The sequence below is a fragment of the Ambystoma mexicanum genome, chromosome 6q (assembly GCF_040938575.1).
Source record: "Ambystoma mexicanum isolate Mex_15411 chromosome 6q, UKY_AmexF1_1, whole genome shotgun sequence".
Taxonomy (NCBI): domain Eukaryota; kingdom Metazoa; phylum Chordata; class Amphibia; order Caudata; family Ambystomatidae; genus Ambystoma; species Ambystoma mexicanum.
The window spans coordinates 715,629,686-715,652,923 of NC_090937.1; positions in this window are offsets into that span (position 1 = coordinate 715,629,686).

Consider the following 23,238-nt stretch of genomic DNA (forward strand, 5'->3'; position numbering starts at 1 on the left):
AGACACCACCTTCAGTAGGGGTGGGATGGCGGTTGGGCTATCTATCATGCTGACAAGGTCAGCCTGTGTCATGTCCACAATGGCGGCTATGGTGTCCCGGTCCAGACGGTAGAGGGTGTGGATCTGCTCATCAGTGAGGTTGAACGGATGTGCTCGGAGGCGTTGAATTGCGGGCTGCCTGCGTGGTGGTAGTGGCTGTGCTGGTGGGCCTTGCTGGCCCTGCCTTGGCCTCCTCCTCCTCCTGCGTCTCCTCCGTGCGGCTGGTTGTAGTTGGTGTTCGTCTACTTCTTGGAGTCGGAGCACTTGCAGTGCTATCAGGTCCCCCAGGGCCAACATCGCGAGTCCTGCCGGTAGCATTTCGGTGTGGTTGTGGGAGGAGACTGGCTGTGCAATTTATGTGTTTCCAGGCTGTATGGCCTCCACCTGTGGTGATTGATTCCACCTGTGCAAACTGCTCTCCCCTTTGGCCGAGCACGTCCCGCGCACAACGCTGCAATTCGGGGAATTGTATCTTGCTATTGCAATCATGTATTAGTACCCGATGGCCGTGTAAGATTGGTTGATATGTTCATTCTGCTGTGGTCCCATTGTTTCACATACTATCTGTGCAGTCGCGAACAGACTTGTGAGGGGTCAGTGGGACGTAGTACTCGAGTAACGGTGGGCCCTCATGCATCACTGTACCGAGTTGCAACGACGGGCGGGGCGTCCCATTCGTGGGTGAAGGCAGTTGCCATTTTCACACACAGCCGCACTCGATGGGATAATTAGTGATTTCAAACGGCCACAGATGCCTTTTCGACGTGATGTTGCAAATGAGGAATTCGAAGGGCGGCGCTTTCGGTTTCCAGCTAGCGGCGAGGAGATGCCCACAGGTCTGACTGCAAATGTAACGTTCTATTGTTCTATGTCCTTGAGACAGGGCCCATGGCGAGGGAGCAATGATTGATATGAATAGTTTGGGATGCGCAATAGCTACGTGGGCGATGAGGCCGTCCGTTCCAAAATACATGTTACTTCACAACACTGGAATTACGGGCTGGGGCACTGTGGATTTAGCAGGCTGCATAACGCACAGACTCAATGGATGTTTCTAATGTCATGTGAGTAATTATTCAGGCATTTTGATCCCGGGATGAGGGAATGATGGATGGATGCATGGGCAGGTGATTTGATACAGAGTTTGCCATGTACAGGGCTTCTTGGGATCTATCCGCCTCCCCTACGCTATGTGATGCAGGGCTGCCATAGTGGGACCATCGTCCATCTGGCCTTGTTGAGCCCTCCCTGTCTCGAGGCGCCCTCAGACACTCGTTTGCGATGGTGTTTGCACCTCGATATAGATGGTTATGAGTCGCAAGTGGTTTTGGGGTGGTGATGTTCCTTTGGAGTGGGCTAGCATGCATATGGCTGTGGATTTCGTGTGATCATTGAAGTGAGTTGTTGGTATGTAGTTCTGATGGCCATTCTGTTCTTTTTCTTTTCTTTTGGTTGACAGGTATCTCCTCCCCTTTTGCCACTGCCATCTGTATGCCACTCCTGCAGATGGATTTTACTCCCGACACCTGCTGCTTCGTGTTAATCAGTGGAGCAGCATTACGATCTTATGGGACGATCGCCAATGGGCCACATGCCCTTACGCAGTACTGGTGGCTCGGAGCAACATTTCGGCCTTTCAGCTGGACTAGTGCCTCCCCATTGGGACGGCCCTGCGGTTCTGTGCGCTTCCATGTTGCCTTTTCGGACGTGAATGTGGCTCTGTGTACCATGGGGGAACAGGGCGACACACAGGTAGTGGCTGGTCATTTCTTGCGGAAGCAGCCCACAATGGTGAATGGTGTTTTGGATTTCATGGCCTGATGGCTGTATGTGCTTGGTGATTTTGATGTGCATAAATATCTATTCTGATTTGGCCCGTGTAGCGTTTTTCTTTGCAAGTGATGTGGCATATGCCTATTTGGGGGGCGATGTATTGTGAGGAGATCTGCATTGGGTTCCAGCTTCGGGGTTTAGTTGCGTGGTACTGTGCTGTGCGCGTTTGCCTACGAAGCCCAGTGAGGTCAGGGATGGGGGCTGCCAATATGCCAGTTTGAATGTTGTCATGCTCAGGGGCGGGGGATTGGGTTTTGTGTAACAGATGCCGGTCAGCCAGGTGGACTGGTTGAATGATGTGGTTTTCGGTATATTGCTGGTCACAGGTGCCTGTGTTTGCGTGCGTTTCTTGGTGGGGGACTGTGGTCATGTCCATTGGGATGGCTTCTGTATTCGTGCCATCTGTGCCCTGCAGCTCCCATTGGCCCCTGTTGTGTTTCTTTTGTTCGTTGGCATGCATGGGTGACTTGTACATTTCAATGGTTGCATTGTGGCTTCATTGCACCTACGGGGAGTTGTACTTTGTGGGCAGGGAGCGGTGTACAGGCACTCAGTGGGGCCGTTTACGGTTGATTCGCGATGCCGTACTTCTCGCCATGGCGGAATGGTACATTCCGCCATGCCTGATGGCGTTAGGTACATGTCCGCTAGGGTCGGAATTGGCGTACCGTTGCACCATGGTGGTGTTTGCGGTTTGGCATGGCGCGCGCGCGCGTGCTTGGTGCAGTTAGCGTTGGCGTTCACTACGGTGTCGCTAATGGCTTCGTACTTTGCGGTGACGGGTCATAGTCGCACCGAGCGCTATTCGATGGCGGTATTGCATTTCCGCCATCGTTTTTCGATTTCCGCCAGGGTCGTAATGAGGGCCACTGTCTCCAGAGCCCTGGTTCTCTCTAGGCTGGTCTATTGAAACAGCCTCTATCTAAATCTGCCCGCCTCTACTCTCCGCCCTCTGCAACTTATCCAGAACAGGACTGCGAGACTTGTCCTTGGCCTCAAGCCCAGGGATCGTATCTCTCCAGGGCTGAAATCTCTGCACTGGCTCCCAGTGGCTGCAAGGATTAAGTTCAAGACCCTCTGCATTATCCACAAGGCCTTCTGAGGCCTGGGGCCACAACACCTTCAACTCTCTCTTCCTAAATATCTTCTTTCTCAAGCTCTTCGATCATCCGCCTCCAACTCCCTCAGGGTCCGTCGCTTCTCCAAGCAACGAGTTGGTGGTAGATCTCTCTCTTCGGTAAGTGCATCCCTTTGGAACAGCCTTCCTGCCTTCCTGAAACTTGAGGAGAACCATCTCCGGTTCCGGAAGCACCTCAAAATCTTCCTCTTTGCTTCTGCTTTCTCTCCCCCGCTCCCCTGCTGAATTCCTGACAGAAACTGCACTGGTCACCTGGCCACCCTTTCTGATCTCTGGCTCATGCCCCACCAGTTACCCACCTGCACTGCCTCCCTGGTAACCTCTGCACCTGGGGACTGTTTTCTGTATCCCTACAGTCCCCCTACCAGCAGTTATGTCTGCACTTACCTTGCACTTGCCACCAGCTGGCCGTTTTAAAAAGAAATCTTATTTATTCTTCTATCCCATGTACTGCACTTTCCCCTTTCCCTTCCCCCACGCACTTTTCCCTTGCCGCTTCCCATGCACTTGCGCGATCTTAATGTCACCTGGCCTAGTAGGATCGCTGTCTGTCTTCCCTTGTTCCCCCTCCTTTGCCTCGTCGCGCCTTGAAACACTTGTGTATAGGTGCGTTATAAATGCCATATCATATCATATCATGCTGGTAGTCAGTGTTGCGTATTGTGGTCTACCTACTCCATTCTTGGGGTGGGTCCCATCCTATCCCAGGTAGCCCTTTATGGGAAGTATGTTTTAGGTTCCCTGTGATAGATCGGTTGGTGGCAATGACATGGTTTCTCTGCCCCTCCTTCACATACCAGGCATCTCCTGTTAACAAGATCTAATTTAGCAAGGCAGGGTTCCATGCGTTTTCCTCACTAGTGCTCCTCTACCTCACTTTTTTAATGCTTCAAAGGGAATCTCCTGCTTCACCCCTGCTACTCCCTCATGCTCTCCCTTTAAATGTGGGCCCCTGTCACACTGCATCCTGCCTGTAACTCACAGCCCATGTATGCCTCTAGCCTGCCTTTCCCTACACTCTCTCCTTGCCTCCATTATTTATGCTCCGTGTCCCACCCCCTTCCTGCATGACACTTCCACTAATGGTCCCTTCACACAACCTTTCTGAACCCTCCGAGCGTGGCAGCATATGCTGTGAGGGAAAGACCCATACTGCTGAAGCAGCACAGTAAAGACCTGTGTTGCTAGTGCGGCACAGGAAAGAACTGCGTTGCTAGTGAGGAACAGAAAAGACCTATAATGCCAATCTGGGTTCTATGTGGGTCACCTCAGGACATCAGACCTCTCTTTTGCAGTGGTGTTTTCTCTACCTCATGCTGATTGTTCCCATTTTTGAGGCTTGTGCAGCATAATGAGCCCTCCAGGTAGATTTACCCCTCTGCTTGATCTCTGTGACCTCGCAAGCACATTGGAGAGCTCTCTTGAAGGGTGTTCAGCTTTAAATCAAAAGATTCATTAAGCGTTCATATCGGTCTCTGCAGGTACCGGGGTGAGGGTGGTGCTCTTATAGTAGCTGCGGTCTCATATGAGTCTCACCCAGATCTTCTCCCACTAGGTCCTCTTCTTCCGCTTGGGCCCACAGCATGTCTGGCTTGCTTTTGTTTATTTCTCATCAGCCCTACCTAGTGGCTCTTTTCAGATGTTTTCGTGAGGGTTCTGTTCCCAGAGAACAGTGATTTGGTCTACTAGGAATCGAAGTGCATGGAAAAGGATATGACTTTTTGGATTCCTGTGGTGTTTTGATCTGTAGGTATATGGTTTAATTTTCACTAGTTCCTGTTTTTTTCTTCTTTTAAGTCTATGATCCCCTGTCTGCAGTGGGGGTCGGCTTTCATGCTTACAGTGAAGATAGCTGCTGTAGTAACCTTTTGGCAACTGGTTGTACGGCTGGGCGGTGCTCTTATTGCAAATTTCCTTTTGTTCTGGTAATGCCTTTGAGACTTGCAGAATCCCACCTCTGCTGGGTGTGGATGAACTCTAGCTCTTCCACACCTCCTAACTTCCCTCCCCTTGTAGGTTTACCATTCTTAGGGCAAGGGGAGGTTCTCAGCATTTGTTACAGGAAAGTCACTTACCAGTCATGGTTTCTCTGCAGACGGTTGGGCTCTGCTCTGCTGTTATTATCGATTGTGGATCTTGTGCTTGTACAAACTAGGGGTTTTCTGATTTCTAGAGGGGATGGTGCATTTTTCTGGTGTACCCAGTTTGGAGCTGTTGGGTGCCAGAGCCTCAGTTTGGGCATTACATGCATAATAAGGGCTCGGATGAGGAACATCAGGGTGATTATATTTATCCTTGTTACAGTCCTTACAACGCGCCTTCCTCACTTCCATTCAACATGGATTTCACGCAGGGATTTCAGAAAGTGCCTATGGTGGGCTGGTCTCTTCTAAGCATTGGCACCCGGGATGGAATGTTAGAATCCTGGGAGAAAATCGGGATCCATGGTTTGTGGTCAAGGATGGCTGGTGTAAACATGGATTTGGCTGGCTCACAGGATTCCATCAGCCATCCCAAGTGACCCGCTTCCACTGCTCCTTCTCTCCCTATCTTAGCTGGTTGCCTCTTCCCGTTTCCCCTGCACGCAGGCCAATTGTCCTGTTCCCACTGCCTCCACCTCGCTAGCACCTTCTCCCCTCAATATCTGCTCCTTTACAGCAATGGGCACTCCACACCTTCTTTGTGTCGCTAACCAACCACTGAAACTGAAGTAGCACTTCTGCCGCCGAGCACCTGTTGCTCAGTGGCCCTCACTGACAGCAGTTTCTCCTTATTTTCAATGTTCCTAGCATGCCTTCATTTTGCACATAGCACCTGGCTCCACGGCCGGATGCTAATAGCATTATTACCCAGACTCCCCTGGTAATACTGGATGTTAAGCGCCCTTAGACCGGGCAATAATGCTCAAACGATGCATTGGGGAGCGGCCTCATCACAGGCAGTGTGTGGAGCAAAGCTTTGAAATAAATTCTGTGACAGGATGGAAACCTCACTGAGAAAGGGATGTGACGAGGAAGAGTAGGACGTGTTGTAATCAAGATGACCATACATAATTGGGTCATTCTGAGCTAAGCATCTTTCATGTGCCTTTTGACATGTCAGTGCTGCCTCCCGAAATAACCACAATGTGCATGCAGTTCATTCATCATTTCTATCCAGATGTATTAGGAAAAGGCGAGGAAAGCACCAGCGAAAAAGTGTGATTTGAGCTTCATGTTAAGGTTTTTAGTGAGCCATATACCATGAGCAAATTTCGAATCAGTAGGAAAAAATCAGATTTACTTTGTATTACACACAGAGGAAAACAATCTCACGTAGAATAGATGTTCTCTGTCCTTATATGTAAAACATTTATAGGCAAGAAAAAATGTTTACTTTTAGGAAAATCACTTCGATAGTGAAATAGCAGTATGAAGTAGGAAGGACTAACACATTTGTGTGTATATCAGTTAATGTACTCTTCCGGCTTTTTCATTTTTATATTGTTATTCTGTATGCGATATTGGAGCAAAATGTAAACTGTAAAAAGTTTATTACTTTATTCTGCTGCTTAGGCATAGCACTTGACAGCTACGCCAAGTGTCTAGAAAAGGAAGATTGTATTTTGGAAAAATGTCTTTCTTTCTTTTTTATTTGTTTTGTTGTTTTCAATATAAATGAAAATAGAAGTTTTGTAAAAGGTTTTCGCTTAACCAAATACAAATTTTTAAAAAAGTTTTCCTCATAGATGTTCTCTTTCCTTATATGTAAAACATGTGTAGGCAAGATTTTCCAAAAGAGGAGTAGGAAATGTATTTTGCAGCAGCTTATAAGGGCCATTGTGATATCGGCATAAGGATGAAGCAATATATTTTACACGACCCCTCCAGACCAATAGGCCAATCGCTGCCACATGCATGTGTGAAAGGTGTGTGGCCCAGGGACACCCCTGTGAGCTGCCTTCCCTTCTAATGCCACCTGAATGCCAGGTTAGAAGGCTGCAGGCTTGCTTGGCAGGAATGTAACCAGACAGAAAAGGCCAAGGTTTGCTCTCCCTGCCTGTCATAATAGATTAGCCAAGGCCGTGTGCTCTCTTGGTGTGGAACCTGTCTCTTTAGGAAGCCCCTGCATCACTCATTAAGAGGGACAGAGCTTGCCCTAGCACGGGGGTTAATGCAGTTACCTCGTCCCTGAGCTGTCCCTGCTGCCCCTCATTAGCATCGTACTACTGAAGATTGAAAATGCAGAAGACTTGAGGGTCTAATTGCTGCACAGATGCTGCTGGTTACCCACTGCACATACAAGTGTCCAGCACCGCCGTCCTGCCTTGCTTATATCATTTTCTTAAGGTACTTCTCCAGGTCGAAAGTACACTGGTCAGCTTGGTCCCAGCATCACCAGATGAGAGAGCCAAGTGAGAAAGGAAGTGAATCTTTTCAAATGGAATGTTGATGTTTGAGTGCATTTCTTATATTTTCAAGGAGAGCTGAAAGCACTTCACCCTTTTGTAGTGATACATGGGGCCTGGTTTACAAAGTGAGCAGAGAGGATGCCCTACTTTGACATGCCCAATTCTTGAAAATTATAAGGTAACCAAACTCACAAAGGTGACTTGCACATTTCGTGGGAGCTGTGCATTAGCGCAAATTATGTTCTGTCTCACCTCCTTGAATTCATTTTCCTGGCACTAATGTATCATAAGATCCCAGCACCCACATATTGGGGGTGAGTGCATCTCAACATGACAAGCTTGTAAAGGTGAATGGTTAAAACATGCATATCTGTTTCTGTCAAAGGGATAGCATTGTATTTGGCAGGAATAGCTGAGGTCACAAGGGCAAAGGCAACTGCATTCAAGGGACAGCATATACCCGTCTATGCACTAGGTACATCCGTGTGAACAGCCGCAGCATGCCTCAGATTCGCACTAGTGTTTGCACATTTTTGAAAGGATGATTCACATCTTATTGCTGTATACTAATGGCAGCGAAAGCCTATGACAAATTGGTCTAGTTCGGCACTCCTCACCTCCCCAAAGATTGTTTCATTAGTTTGATAGGTGCAATGTTGTGTTTTTCACTATGTTTCCACCGTGATGTTCGCGGACACCGGGCGCTGTCCGCAAAGCCAACAAAGTGGGCGATCCAAAAAATATGATGCACCTCATGCTTTTCACCATCCAATCAGCGGAGGGAACAGGGAAGTGAGTCCGTGGACCGGATCCAGATATCACTTTTCTTTTGCTTACTTCTTAGTCTTTTTAAAATAAACTACTGGACAGATTTACACCAAATTTGCAAAAGCACGCTTTCAGGACCACGCTGTCACTCCTGCCGCACATTTGGGGAAAACATGTCCAGCGGTTTGGGCTGTAGGCGTAGGACATTTTTTTTACTATTGCGTCTATGGGAAAAATCACACATTTTGCGACCCCCCCTCATAACTTTGCCCCCCCTTACCGAAACCTCAAACATTGTAGAATAAATCTGACGGGCCATATACATTTTTTGCAAAGTTTCGTGAGGATTCGTCCAGGGGGGGACAAAGTTATAAGCCTCCCAAAAAGTGCTCTTCCAATGGGTTGAGCAACTTAACCATAACTACAGGGCCGCTACTGCAGGCCCTGTAATATATATTGAGCTAAAGCCACCTTGACTTCACACCCCCTGTTGCGCAGCCTATGACCACAATGATGACCTCACTAATTACATTAAAACAGTAACCAGCATTAAGGATGGTCTTCAGTCATGGTCAGTGTGCATGGCCAAATATATTTTAACACATTAATGGGTACTAATCATGTCCTTCAGCAATGGACACTGGCCACAGTCTTCGCCCATGTGCTCTGAATATTTTAAAACTCTTAACAGGCCACCAACCATAGACTTTGGTCTTCACCAGTGTCTACAGCTTTCTGTTGTGTCAACTGCATATTATATATACTATATATACTAATCAGCCACTAGCCATGGGCTTTAGCCCAATACTGGACAGTGGCCACAATCTTTGGCCGTACCTACTATATATTCTAACATAAATGGGCCACTAGCGATTGCCTTTGACCTTGAGCAGTTTGTACATGTTTTGGCCATGTCCACGGTATATTTTAAAATAATAAAATGCAATAAGCAAAGGCCTTCGACCGTGCCCACTGTATATTATACAAACTAACCAGCCACTAGCCATGGTGTACAAATCAATAGCAGCCAGTGCCCGCAGCCTTTGGTTCTGCCAACTGTATATTCTAACATATCAATGGACACTAGCTCTGGCCTTTAGCCATGGCCACTGACTACACCTTTACACGTTGCCCACTGTATATTTTAAAACAGTGATGGACTATTAGGCATGGCTTTTAACCATGCACATTGGTATTGTTTAACACTAAATGACCACTAGCTATTGCCTTTGGTACTGGCCAGTGACCCCATCCTTTACCATGGCCAAGTCCACAGCCTAAACTGCTATTAAGGTAATCAAACTTTTCATGAGCTAACTTATAAATCATGTTATGTCTAATTCCATTATTTATGTAATCAGTTATATTCAATGTAATTAGTGTTGTCACCAGTAATGTGATGTGTAATGTCATCAATGTTCTCATACAACATGTAATTAGTGATGTCATCAGTGATGTGATCTGTGGTGTCATCACTGTGGTCATAGGCTGCGCAACAGGGGGCGCGAAGTTAAGGTGGCTTTAGCTGAATTTCAGGGATTTTGTTGCATTATGTTCTCACCTTAACATCCCTGCAACTTAAGTGTTTTCCTTGAATTTCAAAGGTTTTGTTACAATGTATTGCTCATTTTAACGTCCCTGCAACTAAAGTTCTTTCCTTGAAATTCAAGGGTTTTGTTATTCCACACATAATTGACATCAATTATACAGACAATTGGGCTAATTAAAACGATGTATCATGTCTGCAAAGTAAAATAAAAAGAAATTGTTCATTCACACCCGCCCAAATAAGCCTGTTCATAACAAACTTTGCTTATGTGATTCACTTTTTAAGTGTTTACATTTATATGTAATGTTAATGAATAGAACATTATTAAAGTGTTACCGTAAGTGTGTACAAAGACTACTCAATATACCTTAAAATAAATCTTTACAAGGCTACTGCCCATATATGTATCTACACAAGCTACAATAACAAAAAATAACAAAGTACAAAGCACAAGACAAAGGGCAAAGGTATAGGAAGAAGAAAGGTAAAAAAATTGATAATGTTCCTGAAGGCTTACAAAGACGTTCGCCCACCAAGAGACAAAAAGCAATGACAGAAAACAGGAAAAAGGTGCTTGGGGGAGGGATACCACCGCTGTTACATGATATAGCGAACCAGAAAGTTTTTTCCTTACACACGGGTACACCCAAGCGCAACGACGTGTTTGCGCCTAAATTATTGAGCAATCGCCTAAATCAACGAGAAGACGCGCTTGCATGTAACCATAGCCATGTCGAGGAAAGGACCAATCACTTTGAAAGCTGCTTTTCCACAGCTACGCTGCTTCGCACCTGTTTTTAACAGGTAATCAGATCATGTAACAGTTTTGCGTTTACACTATTTTTTGAATGTGTTCATTTTTCTAATGTTATCCATGTAGACAGTTTAAAGTACAATTAGTACCCGACAAGGGATAATGAGATTGTTACAAACAATCTGATTGGCCCTCACCAGGTCCTTAGCATCCAGACAAGGCACCAGTCACCACTACATCCCTTGGTGTTTGTTCTGTGAGTGGCTGCAATGTAAAGAGGGAAAGGACTACTTGTACTCCCTTCTTCCTTTGCATAGCTGCTATTTTCTTTTTTTTTCTTCTATCTTTTTAATGACCATCATGGAAAGGGAGAAAAGACTATGGGCCTCATTACGAGTCCGGCGGTAACCGCGTCGGTAAAACCGCCTGGTTACCGGCAGACTCGTATTACCATTCCGCCTCCGTGATTCCCGGAATTACCGGGGCATTACAACCCCGGTTTTCCGGGAATCACGGAGGCGGAATGGTGTTAATCCCCATTCCCATTGAGTCCTCTGGGACTCAATGGGAATGGGGATCATGGAAACACCGGCAGCATCTCGTAATGCTGCCGGTGTTTCCTCGTCCGCTTGCAGGCGGGTGGTGTTAAACCCGCCAGGTCAGACCTGGCGGGAACATCACCTCCCGCCTGCGGGTTTACCGCCACCGTTGTTTCCATACCGGGCGATTTGTAATGAGGCCCTATATGTAGTCCCTTCTCCCATTCCATAGTGGCCATCTTCTTCTTTGCTTTACTGTTTTAAATGGCCACCATCGAAAGGGTGAACAGACTTCATATCCCATTCAATGGTGCACAACTGTTTTGGTCGATTCTGCACAACCACCGCTCACAGCTACAGTGACAATATAAGACCACATATAAGCCAAAAAATGCTATAGCCCAGAATGTCCCACACCAACTCATGCAATTTCCAATACGCATTATCCACATCATCCCAGGAGACTTGTACCAGATGATTCCTCATAATTGATGTTCCCAAGGTTTTCTTTCAGTCAGAATGCCAGAAGGGCCACGTCTTAGTGTTTTTGTGCACAGTGTTAGATATATTCAAATGTCCAACTGGTGATGAAAATATGAAAATAACAAAAATGACAACTCTAAAAAGACAATGTCCCAACAAATGGAGCCTCCTTTCTGAACTTCTAGCATTTCTAATTACTCTTCAAATAGAGTGTTCCAGTGCTGCCAGTGTTTGAAGAGTATGGCTGTTCCTAGCAGCACCTTTAATGGGTGGAGGTTAATTCTGCACAACCACTGCTCACAGCTACAGTGAAGATATAAGACCACATATAAGCCAAAAAATGCTGCAGCCCAGTATGGTCCAGACCCTCTCATGCAATTTCCAATATGCCCCATCCACATCATTCCAGGAAACTCACACCAAATGATTTATCATAATTGATGTTCCCAAGCTTCGTATCCCATTCTGTGGTGGACATCTTTTGCTTTTCTTTCAGTTGCGAAATACTGGAGTGTCTTCAACCGAATAAAGATACTATTAGTACCCTGGGATGCAGTGGATGAAGACTTCCGGCAGATGCATTGCATCAGAAAGAAAAGATCCTGGGAAGGCCTCTTGCTCATCCAAGTGGTACTGGTGGAGATAGGGGCAGCACATCTGTACACTGAAGATGAAATTAAATGCCTCCTATCTGAATGTCTCTAGCATTTCTAATAACTCTTCAAATTGTTCCAGTGCTACCTGTGTTTGAAGACTCTAGCTGTTGCTAGTAGACACTTCAATGGGTGGATATTGATTATGCAAAACCACTACTCACAGCTAGATTGAAAATATAAGACTGCACACAAGCCAGAAAAAGCTGCAGCCCAGTATGGCCCAGACCATCTAGTGCAATTTCCAATACTCGTCACCCACATCATTCCAGAAGACTCGTACCAGATGTTCCCAAGCTTTCTGACGGAACATTAGAAGGGCCACATCTTAGTGTTTTCTTGAACAATGTTAGACATATTCAAATGTCCAACTGGTGACAAAAATATAAAATAACAAAAATGACAACTCTAAAAAGAAAATGCCACCAATAATGAAGCTGCCTCTCTGAACCTCTCTAGCATTTCAAATAACTCTTAAAATAGAGTGTTCCAATGCTGCACATATTTGCAACAAAACATTACAAGGGCCACGTCTTACTGTTTTCTTGCACAATGTGCACTGAACAATCTGCGTCTTCCTTTTAGAGCATGGCCTATAATCTGCGCACAGGACCCTACTGTAAAAAGCAGCACTACTGCGGGTGGTCTCCAACCAAATAAAGGCATGATTACTACTCCAGTATAATGAGCCATAGTCCTAATAGCAGTAAGCTCTAAGCCAAGGGGGCATTCCTGCATTAGATAATGCCCCACAGTCTTTATTAAAGCCCTCACGTTGGTCGGACCTGTAACTATGAGCATGCTAAATAGTTACATTAACTACATGGAAGAACCAGTGTGCCCAGTAAACTGGCATTCGGAGCTGCCACTATTTCTGTATCAAGTAGCAGTAGAGTAAAAATAACATTAAAACAAAATCAGTGTGTTTCCTGTTTTAAACTGTTACACATGGGAACTTCTAATACACCATCCCAAAATGTTACAGCTTCTAATTTGTGTACTAAAATTGGATTGCTAAGCACATACTGCACCTTCATTTATTAGGGCAATTTGCATCAGAAAATTCATTCAGTTTCTATTTGAAATAATAGCCGTTTGCACAACTAATACCATTCCTATATTCTTTATGAATATATATTTTAAAATAAAACCAGTCACACATATTTTTCATGAAATTAAACACTAGGTTTCACAAAAAAGAAACAAATGAAGACAATGCATTTACTCTTATAGATAACCACACAGTAACGCACTTCAGCAAACCAAATCTTTTTTAAAGCACACACATTCTCAAATCACCCCACAACAGAAAAAAACAATCTTTTTAAAATAAACACATTTTCACATCACCCCAAATATCACTTTAACACACAACATAAGTGATTATAAAGCAACGTAGATAAAATCACATTTCTACTGTTCTTTGATTATTCTTGTATTTTGAGTGCAGGAAGCTCTAATGATTACATATCATGCACCTCACTAAAATTACTTTTCCTTCCTAATAAACAACTTCCAACAATTAATCCCACCCATGTTCTAAATATACAGCAGGACCACTTCATTGTTAACAAATACAGTAAAAACCTCAAAAACTCAATAGCCCCATTATCAACATATTATCACATAAAACGTTCAACAAAACAATGACAAACAACCGATTAATGACAATCATATTTTGTCACAGGTAACATGAACTGCACAGTGTGTGTTCTGCAGTGAAAATGAGAAAAGTAGACAAAAAGTTTCATACTTTCTAAAATCAAAACCAGAAAAAGGGGATCATATTGGACGACACATATACACTGCAACCCGTCACAAAGAAATACACATTTAAAATATTTACGACATTAACACCAGCCAATTAGAAACACTGAAACACATAAAAAACCCTTCCAAGCATCCCTAGTAGCTGCGGACATTCAAAGCTTATTTGTAGCTGTGACTACACGTACATTTTCAACAAACTAAAAACCAAACTAAGCCAACCTTCAAAACTTCAAATAAAACAAGACAACACCTAAGCACACAAAAGAACACACACAGATAACATTCTGTGCTATATCATCCACATAACAATATGATTATTGCACAAGCGAGAACCAAGGAATGCTTTATCAAATAAATGTCTACATTGGCTTCGTACTTTGGGGGGTTGTGCCTTTGTTTCCAGCGAAGTCCTGGTGGGCTGCAACAGAATGTTCGGCAATGGTGATAACCCCTAATACGCTGTAAAATTGGTGTCCCGGAACCTGAGAGTGGCCAAAGGTGTCCTGGGAAGATCTGGCCGTCATGGTGGATTACTAATAGCGGGATTGTAATTGGCCAGTATCCCTATCCAGGAAATGGGGTGCCACCGGGAAGCATTCCAATTAACTATGCCATATCTGGTGCAAAGCTCACGACTCTGGAGATAGACTTACAGGGAACTAACTCTAACATGGGCTTGTGGAACATTGAACCGTGTCCTGACTGTAATTAAGTGATATATTCTAAAATTGAATTTTATACGATGTATTAAGAACATTTTGGAATGTCTTGTATTAGGATGTACTTTGATGGCCTGATGGCCAAATACAGTTATTTTGACTGACTGAATGATTATTGAACAGAACATTTATGTTTATATATGCAGAAATAAATATAACCATGCCTACGAACACAACCAATAAAAAGATGAAAAAGCGTTGACAAGCCTACGCACGTGTGTTTTATACACACGGTTATAGGAAAACCATACATGAGCGTTTTACTGATAGCCGCGGCTATTCGCAAAAACTATGACTTAAAAAAATGTATTTCCACTCATCCAAACTCCAAACAAGTGTCCCTAACACACATATCAGTCCCCCTCCACTCCCAATGGTCCTCCCCCACTCCCCTGGTCTCTCCCAATCCCCCAAAACACTCAATGCATGTATGATGCCACTTCATCCAACCATACGTACACAAACACGCGACGTGCCATTTGCCACAATATGGCACCATTTGCCACAATATAGCCACTGCTGCAAAGGATACCACACTTAACCACGGATATCAATGCCATGCACTGAGGGGCTGCTGGAAAGCCGCAGATAATTACAACAGTACCATTAATTAAAAACTCGAAAACACACACATCATACATACCGTGCTCATACAAACTACTAGAAACTTGGGACCATTTTTGTGGAAACAGGGAAATACTGCATATATCATGGCTGGTTTGAAAACTCTGATCGGAGACAGTTGGCTGTTTTGTTTACTGCCTTTTTCAATAAATATATACAAAATAGACCAGTCTTAGAAATATAAAACATATTAGATCAGTCTTAGAAGGGACTCTTTCGGGTATAGTGCAGATTGAGGTCTATAGCCACGGATATGGTACAAAAAATCCATGGCTACGACCCTCCCAGTCGTTGCTGCGGTTAACCGTGCCTCCAATATTCAACAGCCCACTGGCTACACTGTAGCTGTGGTTATTCATCTAGGTTAAAAAAAAGAAAAATAATATCCTTCTATCTGAAAAAAAGAAAATATAATCAGTTAGAAAACACACACAATTGAATACAAACGTTTGTATGACCCTCATATCGTGTTGCAGTGCATCACATGCACTATATAAGATACAACATTTGTGCATACAACACTGTTGTTCTCTTTCCACATACTAATAGATGGATCATTGAGAAGAAAATACAACTTGGATTAAAAAAACATTAAAATGTAGGTGTGAGCATTGTTTGTGCATAATCAAACTCCATACATTAAAGGTGCTGTCACCAACAACCAAAGACTTGAAACACCTGCAGCACTCCATTTCAAGAATCATCAGAAATGCTAGACAGGTTCAAAACGAAGGCTTTTCATAAACTGTCTTCGAATGTGCGGCTCCCATCTCCAGCAGTACCACTATGTTGTGAATATAGGTTGACCTTTCACAGAAGTTAACTGTCCAACATCTGGTGCAAATACACTGGGATGATGAGAACAATAAAGGTAAAACACAATACAAAAATAAAGCAATGTCTGAAATGAACTTACAAAACACCATCAATTGTACTACCTCACAGAAAATTCAAAACACCTAAAAGTGCTGCACAGCTGAAACTGCATTAAAATGATAACAAATGCAATCAAATAAACCTCAGACCTCACTAGCATGAATACAAAAACCAAATGCCTACATGAAAATGCTATTGATTGACAAATCTAATTGTGAAGGTCCATGTTAGTGAAAGTTAAATAAATACATTAAGAAATACTTGCCACACAATCATAGCAGGTGAACAAAATTATAATGAACACCATCTGAAAGCAGTAATTAATATAACTAACGCACAACACTGCAAATAAAACTACAAACATGTAAATATTTATTAACACTTAATTTCACATCAGCCACACTCCTGCCATGTGCACAGTGATAATTCTGGAATCAAAAGGATACAACTGCAGAAAATGCTGGCTTTCATACTTTCCAAAATGAATACCAACAAAATACCAATAAAAGTACTAAAATGGATGACACATTTTGACAACAACCAGTCACAAAGAACTACACAAATATAACAGTAACAACAACCAATAACTAACAATGAAACTCACAGAAATCTATTTTTTCTCCACCCAGCCTCTTTCATAGCCGCAACTATTTGACACGGCCGCAGACCTTGCTTTGTATCTGCAGCTACACATACATTTTTCTGCAAGCCCAAAATGAAACTAAATTGGCCTTCAAATAAAGTAAGTGAACAACTAAGTGCAAAAAATGACACAACCAAATAAAATTCTGTACTGTATCATCCACATAAAAATATGATTATTGCACAGAAAATGTGTGTTTATAGACGCGCCTTTCAATATATCACGGTTCCAGCCACAACTAATAAAACACTGAAAACTATTGACAAGCCTACACATGTGCTTTTTTAATAGATGCGACTACAAATACCCAATGTCCCATTTGCCAGGATATAGCCATGGCTGCAAAACTGTGTCACATTTACCCACGGGTAACAACGCTATGCACAGAGTGCGTGCTGCATACCCGCGGATAAGCACAACAGTACCATCAACCAATCAAAAACTTCAGAATACACACATCAAACACACCCTGCTCATACAAGCTATTAGAAAATTCAAACTAGGAATAACGTGGAAACAGAGAAAGACTGCAGATTTAATGGCTGGTTTGAAAACTGTGTGGCTAATTGTAGACAGTTGGTGCTGTTTTGCTTGCTGGCTTTTAGTGAGAAACTAAATATTAACATGGACCTAGGTTAGAGAGATTTTGCAATAAAACAGTTTGGATTGCGGGGAATGCGTTGGTTCCAATAGTTTCCAAAATTGTTAAGTATGAGAAGTACAAGGCAGCCAGACATCACAGAAATTCATTGTGGAAGCAATGATTTGGGGAATGTACGAGGTGTGTACCTTACTTTAATGATGAAACGAGACTTGGAAAAACAAATGGAACTATTTTCTCATACCATCTTTATTTTTTCCAATCTGATTCAGAGGCAAAAATGAAGATGGACCAACAGATTTAATGGTAAAATTGAGAAAACCCGGAGAAATATTAATAAAGCAGTTTCAGCATTCATGACAGACCACAACCAATTATGGATTTCGAACAGCAATATGCAGTTTTTCATGGCCAATTTCTATAGACGTGACAGAGTACACCTAACTGATGAAGGAAATGCAGTGTTTCTTCAAAACATCAAAACAGTACTCCAGATGTGCTAAAATATTACAGTCAGTGTACATCAAAACAGTCCTTTTAAGGACTACTTATGACATATAAATACACAAATGCAACAAAATAAACAAAAACACATTTTTTATTATACCCGCGGTTACAGTTGATTGACTTTTATCATAACTGTGGTTACATATATTGGTTAAAAGGGGGGCTCACTTCAGGTTTTATACTACAATACAACTTGAAAGATCAATACAGTACAACACTACTCATGTACTTATGTAAAGTATCTAAAGATAAAGAAGAGAATAATACATAACATCAAATTTGCTAGGCAAACATTTCACAGCCACAAAATATAATACCATAAGTGGGAATACACAACCTAAAATACATTGTATGGGGCATCTAAAACTAACCTACAATTCCTCCTTTTTATATTAATTTTGTCAAACTATTTTCTTCTCTTTTTCTCCAAAGTCTCACATATACAAAACTGCAAAAACACACAGCCAAAATAAAAAAGTCTCACAAATACCTACACCCACATCCCCTGCCATACGGGCATATCCTGCTCTGACCTTAATCCCACTGACCATGAGTGATTTTTCAGCCCCAAAATCACTATACCTATGAAAATAACTTTGAAAAAACACAGTTTTAATGGCCTCGGCTAAAGCTACAAATATCGGAAAAACGGTTGTAAAAAAAAAATCCTTTCCTACCCCCCAGGCCCTCACCAAGTGCCCCCCTCATCTGTGCCAGCTCCCCAGAGTGCCTCCTCACCTCCCCTGCCCTCTCCTTTGCCCTTGCCCCCCACAACAGATGCTGTTTCTGGGACGCAGTTTGCTTTCAGATGTCGGCTATTTGCGGCTATAGCCGAGGCTACAGATAGCTTTGTGTTGCAATCTCAGTCCATAGACCCCCTCCAACTCCCAAATTTCACTTGCTGCCCTCTAGCCACCCCCACCTCTAGACCGATGGCATCTGCAAATAGCTTTTTCCCTGCGTTTCATTTTCCCATATCCTCGGCTATAGTCGTGGACATTGCTCGCATCGAGAGAAAAACAAGATGGTGGTTGTTTAATTTCTAAAAAACCCTGGTTTCAGGACAATCCTCTAAATATCGCTATCTATTTTTGGGAAGGTGGCACCCCCTTCTCCATCAATTATTAAAATAATGACTGCATGGAATAACCCCAAACCACGCCTGGATTGCGAGTCAAAGCTATATGTCCAAGTTGTTTTATACATGGTCCAAATCCGTCCAGCGGTTTAGGCTGTGCGCTTTGGCCAAAATGTACCTTGTTTGTCTATGGGAAAATTAATGGGAAGTAGGCCGCACTTTTGGAAAAAGCTGGACTATTCTAGATCTTTAATAGTGATTTTGGGGGACCTTCTTGGATTTACTTTTGGACTTCCTCTCTGTGGAACTGTATTCTCATTTGTTGCGCCCTGGTGCCATCCAGGTTAGGTTCTGCCTTCTCCTTGACTGGTTCAACCAGGTGTACTCTGGACATCAGCTGCCTGGTGCCTTTAACAACTCCTCTGCAACACATCTTACAGTACTACAGGCGGGTCAACTATATTCTATGAGGTACTGTCAGTTCTAATTAAGATTTCTAGTTCTCAATGTAACCTATTTCCCTTTCCTTTTTTCCTTGCAGCTGAAAGAGAGTTTGCTTACGCTCCTCTTGATCGGGAGGAAGATTTTGTGCCATCAGACAAGTACAGGAGCAACACAGTATAACCTGACATAAATCTTTGGGGTGGCGGGAGCCACCCCGTCACTTCGCGAACTGCACCGCCATTTTATCTTCAAGTAGCACCCCCATTGTCATGGCGATGCCACCATGCTCACTGTCAAATTCCCGTGGCGATCTTGGGTTCAGGAGGCATCCCCATGAGAACAGGCACACTGCTGCTTTGACCACCATGCATTCACTGCCTTGTTGGGCTTCTGGCCAGAGATACAGCTGGCCTGCTGCTTGCCTGCATCATGGAAGCTTGCCCAGCCCAGAGAATGGTGAAAAAGATGTGATGTAGGCAGTAAGCTGACCCAGCCTCAAGACTTGGGAAGTATTCGGGATACAGGCAAGCTGCCCTTCCGGGGCCCTTTGGCCAGTGCCAGGAGCTACCTGGAAAAGGTGATGGGTGAAATCGCCGTAGTCCCTCAGCCCATTCTCTGCGGTAGGATTCCCCTATCACTGACCCTCCCTCTAGAACCCATATGGAAGCGGTAGGATGCATCCTGGACTAATGCAGGATAAATGAGAGACAACCCAAGGGTAGATGGAAGCCACCAGAGACATAATCAGGAAAATATGCAGCAGCCATTCACTGCTGTGATGCCCCCATATCTGACATTTCTTCCATTTCATGAGCAGACCAACCGAGTGACAATCTCAACAAGGAGACACTGCAGTTTCCCTGCTTCAGGACCTTTATGTTTCACACCTCTTGCATTTCACAAGTAGGGCAACAGCGTGACGCTGACAATAGCACTCCCACAATTCATCTCCTGGTGCCAGGTGTCAACGGTGGGGCATAGCAGGAGAGCAGTGTCTTCCACTAGATCTCAAAAAGGCCACTAGGACATTCAAACACTTATCAGAATGTCGCAAGTATGCAGCTGGAGCAGGTTACCCATTTAAGCTGGCAAACCAATGGGAACGACGGAAACAAAGTTCACAAAGGGTTAACCAATGAAAGGCCTGGTTAGGAAGCAATGACCAAACAATACCAAATAAAAGGCTCACTAAGAGCATCTATCAAAGTAACACTAAGGCTGGAGCAGGATGCAGAAGAGTAGACTACTACTCTTTGAAGGGGCCAAGATATGATATGATATAATATGGCATTTATAACGCGCCTATACACAAGTGTTTCAAGGCACGACGAGGCAAGGGAAGGGGAACAGAGGGAAGACAGAGACAACGATCTTACTAGGCCAGGTGACATTGCGATCGCTCAAGTGCAGGGGAGAGGCAAGAGGCAGGGCAGTGCAGTGCATAGGGTAAACAGTAAAATAAATAAAGACAATAAGTAAAAGGTGCAGCCAGCTGGTGGCAAGTGCAAGGGTAAGTGCAGACACCAGGTGTCAAGTGCAGCTGGGGGCTGTAGGGATACCGAACAGTCCCCGAGTTAAAGGGTTGCCAAGGGGGCAGTGCAGGTGTGCAACTGACGGGGAGGGGACCTGGGCCTGAGATCAGAGGGTAGCCAGGTAACCTGTGCAGTTTCAGTTTCAGAGACTTGAATAGGTCAGGAGAGCTAAGAGGCTCAAGAGAGTAGAGTTGCTCAACAGAGCAGCAGGGATAGACTGGCCTATAGGGAACTCTGGGGATTTCCGGTAGCCCTCTGCACCCTGGGAAATTATGTATACAATTATTTATGGTGCACCTGCACTCCGAAGAGCTTCTTTAAAAGTTTGGAATTACAAATCTTTCCTGATAGGGACTTTTGGGGTAAGTGATGAGGTGTGCTAGTGTGGTTTTCGTCACTTGGGTCAACAAAAGGTACAGTGGAGACCAATCCACAAAGGCCATTAGAATGTGTGCACATTCAGGTGCACTTTTTCACCCTCTTTACGCATTTGCTCAAACAAGAGAGCATTTCTGCGCATTAATACGTGCATCCAGAATCCACATGCGCGAAGTGCTTTGGCATTGCACAGAACATGATCCCATTCCCTTTCTACCTGATCGTTACAGTTGCAGGTGGATGCGCAAGTCATGGCAGGGTCATTTCTGTCATTTCCTGTCATATTTCTTTGAAAGTCTGACATCAGCGGCTTGATCCGCTGCTGTCAAACTTGCATCTCTATCACTCAACCAGTGATATAAATGCTTTTACGCAGGCTGGGACTGGCCTATAAGGCAATAGGCCCATGGCCGAACCAAAAACGCAAAATGCCGGTGTGGGCCCCTTTTTTTTTGGTCAAAGTGGGCCACTTTTTTGGCAAATGTGTGACAGTTTGATGAGTTACTTCACTAATAGTTTTGACCATTGTTGCTGAATAAATATTCTTTAAAATGCACAATTTGCATTGCATTTTATCAAACAATTCCGCCTTGGGTATTATTCAAAAAGTGCCACAAAAGGAATGAATTGCCATTTGCAACTGTGGGCCACTTTTTCATTGGTGCCCCAGACAATTTCATGGACCAGTCCCACCCGTCTTTTACAGGCCTGTCACTCTGAAATGCGCACCCAGCAAACGTGTTGCAGGCAGCCAGTCATATAATAGTGTCTGGAGTGTACTCCCAACACTTATGTATGAAATGGCGCTAGACAGATCTTTTGTGCTACTCTACAGCCTCACTTAAATGTGCAGGTCACCTTTTAAAATTAGGTGACCTGGGCATTTCTCAAACAGGGGAAAATAAAAAAAGAGAAGCCTCTGTGCTTCTTTTATTTGTTTTTGACAATCTTCCATCTATCTAGGCGAACCAAGTTAGGGTTGGAATTGGTGCTAAAGAGGAACATGCTCGTCTTTTTTTACATAGACTTGATAAAAGCTCAGCAGTTAAGGGGTTAACGTATATCGTCCTTAAACCATACATGGTGATTATATCAGAGATGGCTCAGGTTCTCCAAAGACCTCTCAGTGCACTTTACTCAGTCTTGCCTAAGTATCTATTCAAAGAGCTTCATTCAAGAGCCTCACTTTTAGTTTTGACTGAAAGGTGGCCAAACGATGCTCTGGGGTAAAGATACAGCACTTTGATTCGCTGTGTCCTTCCTGTGCTGCATTTATCCAATCGGTATTGAATGTTGTTGCCTTGGCCCATCCTTTTCTATGGCCCAGGCTACAAAATTCTTACAGTCTCGTGTAGCTGAGAGCTTGTGGAAAGGAGCTGTGTGCTGCAGAGTATTTCTCCTTGTCTGACTCAGGGGAGAGCCAGGAGAAAGGAGCTGCGCATAGGCAACACTAGTCTTAACAGCGACTGTGCCACCTGTCTCAAAGTACAGGAGTTTGGCTATGGGATAAGTCCACCTTGAGTATCTTTGCTATCCTACTTTACCCCTTGTGGCCAATCGTCTGTGTGAACCATGTTTGATATGTGATCAGTGCCTCCACCTGTCTGAGTGGGCAGGCAAAGACTCTCAAGGAATTAGACGGATCGGCCAACTCTCACTAAATTCTTTAGCATAGGCATATGGCTCAGACAATCTAGAGGCTACTCAATTATTCTCACGCACTAAAGTGAAAGTACATTCAACTCTGTATTTGTGTGGGATGATTAATTCGATCATAACTGAATACACAGCTGCAATCTGCTGTACAACAGAAATGTAAAACATATTGGGCGTCATTACGAGGTCGCCGGTCCGGTAACAACGGTAACGGTATGCTTGCTGGTACCGTTGTTACCGGACCGGCTAACTCTGAGTTGTGCT